Source organism: Pollicipes pollicipes, unplaced genomic scaffold, assembly GCF_011947565.3.
Source record: "Pollicipes pollicipes isolate AB1234 unplaced genomic scaffold, Ppol_2.1 Scaffold_7261;HRSCAF=8764_pilon_pilon_pilon, whole genome shotgun sequence".
Classification (NCBI taxonomy): Eukaryota; Metazoa; Arthropoda; class Thecostraca; order Pollicipedomorpha; family Pollicipedidae; genus Pollicipes; species Pollicipes pollicipes.
Window position 1 is genome coordinate 20062832 of NW_023597054.1, and position 3453 is coordinate 20066284.

Here is a 3453-nt window from a genome sequence, read left to right on the forward strand (position 1 = left end):
GTGAGCAGATTACAGGGCAAGAAGCTTGCGATCGCCCGGCGCTAGTGTATGGTTCCTAGCGCGTTGAAAAGGAGCACGCGACGCACCACGGCAGCCAGGGCGCCGGACCGGTCCGGGGCGGCCTCGCTAGTTGCGCCGCCGGCCGCTAGATGGCAGCGCTGACTCAAGGCCAGCGCCTCGAGCGGCTCAGGTGAGCAGCGGCCCGTAATTTGGAGAATGGTTTTTGTGTGATGCGGACATGCCGAAGCGTTACGCAAGATGTGCAGCGGCCCGGCCGCGGGGGTATCCTTGGCGGTGCGCGCGGGGAGAGGCGGCGCGGGCGCCAGCAGAGTGGTGCCGGAGACGGCAGGTGGCGCCTGCGCGCGCCGCGCGCGGAGACACGGCAAAATTGGCGGGAATCTCAGGTGAGAAGGCCGTGGTGCCGGGTGGCGGGTGCCAGGTGAGTGAAAACTGGAGGTTCACAGTATACACATTTGGATTCTTGTGCACATGATATGATGCATGCGTATGGATCTTGTGTATGAATTCCTGGTACCTGTGTCATTTAGAAGTGGCTCTAAGATGCACGATCCTCGAATCAATCGTGGAATTCAGACGGGGGTCTGGTTTCCTATTGCCTCAACTCGATGTCTAGCCCTCCCCTCAACTTAACGAAAAGATTGAGCCAAAGCCGGGGAGAAGCCGGTTTGTTCGACTGGTTTGTGGAATCTCGCGACATTTTTAACCGCTTAGCACCCGGCTCGATTTGTGAGATTACGCCTATGGAATCAGGCTCGAGTTTGAACTGCTGATGGTGACGCATAGCGCAACCAAGGCGCTCTGCATCATCTTTGCCGGGTTTCAAATTATCGTTGGACTTTGAAGCGTCTAAACACTTACGTTTGTTTTCTACAAGTGAGGCCTCTATTGTGTATTGTTACTTTGGGCACTGACATCATCAAGGACATTTCTCGCGTAGTTCCGGGTCCCCAACCAGTCTTGGCACTGTCGGCAGGCGCGATAACGTCTCGTGTTGCCTCACTAATCCCTCGGCCTCGGCATGGGCCAGCGTTGGACGCATCCAGTCCCGTTGTTTTCCAACGTGCCCAGCAGCCCCGTCCTGTTCACATCCGGAACCGTCGCTGTTCGCGGCTGTTCCTCGAACGAAGACCTCAGAACACTTGTGGCCAGTCAGCAACGCCGGACCTGCGAAAGCGGTCACGGTGAGGTCCGGTCAGGGACGTGGCCAATGGGAAGCCATCGGGTCCATGTTTTCCCTCACGTTCCACATGGTTCCCTGGAGTAGGCTTCGATCCTATGGCTTCAGCGGTTTGGGCTATCTGGAACGTCATGTTGGGTCCAGCGTAGCACCGGTCGGACCCCCGGGGTTCACGTCCTGGTGACGCCCCTGGCGTTCGTGCCAAGGCGTCGGCAGAGCGTCAACATTCGACAGGCGGGTGTCGGCCTGTGCCATCACCTGTGCAGGTCGATTCCCCGACATCACAGCGGCAGCCTGCAGCCGCGCCCGTCAGGGGCGTCACAGCAGTGGAGGCGCCGGGGGAGCGGCGTGCGTTCGTTTCCTTCAGACCCACCTCGCCTCCGTCCATCGGCCTGTCCGCCCGGCTGTCGGCTCCCCCGTCGCCGCTCCCTGACGACGCCCCTGGCGGCGGCGCCCGGCTATATGACACACCGCAGCGACGGCGGCGTACATCTGATCTGACGTCATGACGGCAGGTCGGCCGACCTTCGCCGCGCCGGGACCCGGACCATTGTCTGACATTTTTGAGCTGGCGAGGCCGGCCGCCGCATGGCCCGTCGCTGGAGAACAGGTTCGGGCCGGAGACTGCGGGCGGCCGCCGTCGCGCCGACGCACTACCGGGGCCTGGGGGCACCCACGTCGACCTACGAGGACCACCTTTTGAATGGACTTTGCGTGGTCTCCTACTCTTACGGGGATGTATCGGATGGCGGCCCCCATGAAGTCTTCGGCGAGGGGTTCGATGGGTGACCGGCTGCATATGGTGTCTCCCACGTGACAAAGCATAGACATGCTGGCTTCACAGCTGGGGACCGGTTCTGATTTGGGTCAACGCCTTGAAACCAATGGCATGGACAGCTGGTCACATGATTGTGACCTCCGTCTATCCACGGGGCTGAAATGACGATATCATACAGTAAGGATTATCCGTGTGCAGATGACGGTCGGGAGCCGGGTCTTACGAGTTACCTTACCACGAAATGTTGGAAGCCGCGGACCAGTTTGCTCCAACAATGGTTGTGCAAGTAAATCCCTTCCGACATTGTATCCGGCATTGATCACACGCATGAGCGACGAACGTCCCTGACCGGATTACGCCAGCGGTCGCGTCCCCATTCTCGGCTCTGGCGCCATCCCTCGTACGCGACTTCACTTGCAAAGTCAGAGGCGGTGGCAGCGGTAAGTTGTGGAGTCGAGAGCTGTTCAGTGCAGGTGTCGCCGTTTTCCCGGCGATTCTGCTCCACAATCTGCCTCGGGCTCTGAAGGGATACCACATCCCACCACGGGCTCATGCTGGCCAGCACAGCCCACCATCGACTTGGGCAGTGCACCGCAGCCTTTCACGGGCTCCTGTGGGCCACAGCCCACCATCGGCTCCGTCTGGCCCCCGCAACCCACCATCGGCTCCGCCTGGCTCCCGCAGCCCACCATCGGCTCCGTCTGGCCCCCGCAGCCCACCATCGGCTCCGTCTGGCCTCCGCAGCCCACCATCGGTTCCGTCTGGCCCCCGCGGCCCACCGGAGCGACGGTGCCGCGCCGCAGCCCGGCGGGGTGGCGGGCGGGCCCCGTGGCCGACCACGCGGCGCCAGCGCCGGCGATCGCGACCGATCGATCGTTCTGCTGGCTCGCCCGTGTCCGCCATACAGGGTGGGGCCGCAGCCACATACCGCGCGCAGAGCGGCCGCCGGGAATGCAGGGCGCAGCGTGGCCGGCCACGCCACGCCGATGATCGGCAGTTTGGCCGCGCGGACGCCGTGACGCGGCGGTTTCGGCGCGGCCCGACGGTCGCCGCGGTTCTGCTTTGTTGGCGGCGTGGCCGTGCCGAGCCGCCTGCTTTAAATCTGTCGGCAATTATTTCAGGCTTCGACCGCCGCCATTATCGAAGCGTCGGTCGTCATTGTTTGGTCTCCTCGGCTTGTCTAAATGTCATTAGTGTCATCCGGGCGTTGTCCGCAGTGCCCACGGACAAAGTGCCGCGCACAGTGTAATGCGAGCAATCATGAGCCATTGGAATCGTAACGACTGCGGCGCGGCGACCCTGAGTTTCCCAAACTCCGCGAGGCCGGCGCCGTTCGGGCCCATTTGAAGCGGGCGCGGCTCGCCTTTGTTCGGCAGGCGGCGCGGGCGCGCGGCCGACCGCCGACGCCGCGCCCCCTAATGTCCTGCGTAGCGCGCTCTGCTGACCTCGGCGCCGGCAGGGGCGCGGCCAGGTCAGG

At 62.9% G+C, this 3453-nt stretch overlaps 1 long non-coding RNA gene across 1 annotated transcript; it reads right to left on the reverse strand.

Annotated features, from left to right (window-relative positions):
• Positions 1 to 895: 895 nt before the first annotated feature.
• LOC119112603 (uncharacterized) lies at positions 896 to 1649 on the reverse strand. The gene is made up of 2 exons (XR_005095753.1): positions 1572 to 1649; positions 896 to 1185 (listed from the first exon to the last, which is right to left on the reverse strand). It is a non-coding gene; the product is annotated as an uncharacterized LOC119112603 (long non-coding RNA).
• Between the last annotated feature and the right edge of the window lie 1804 nt (positions 1650 to 3453).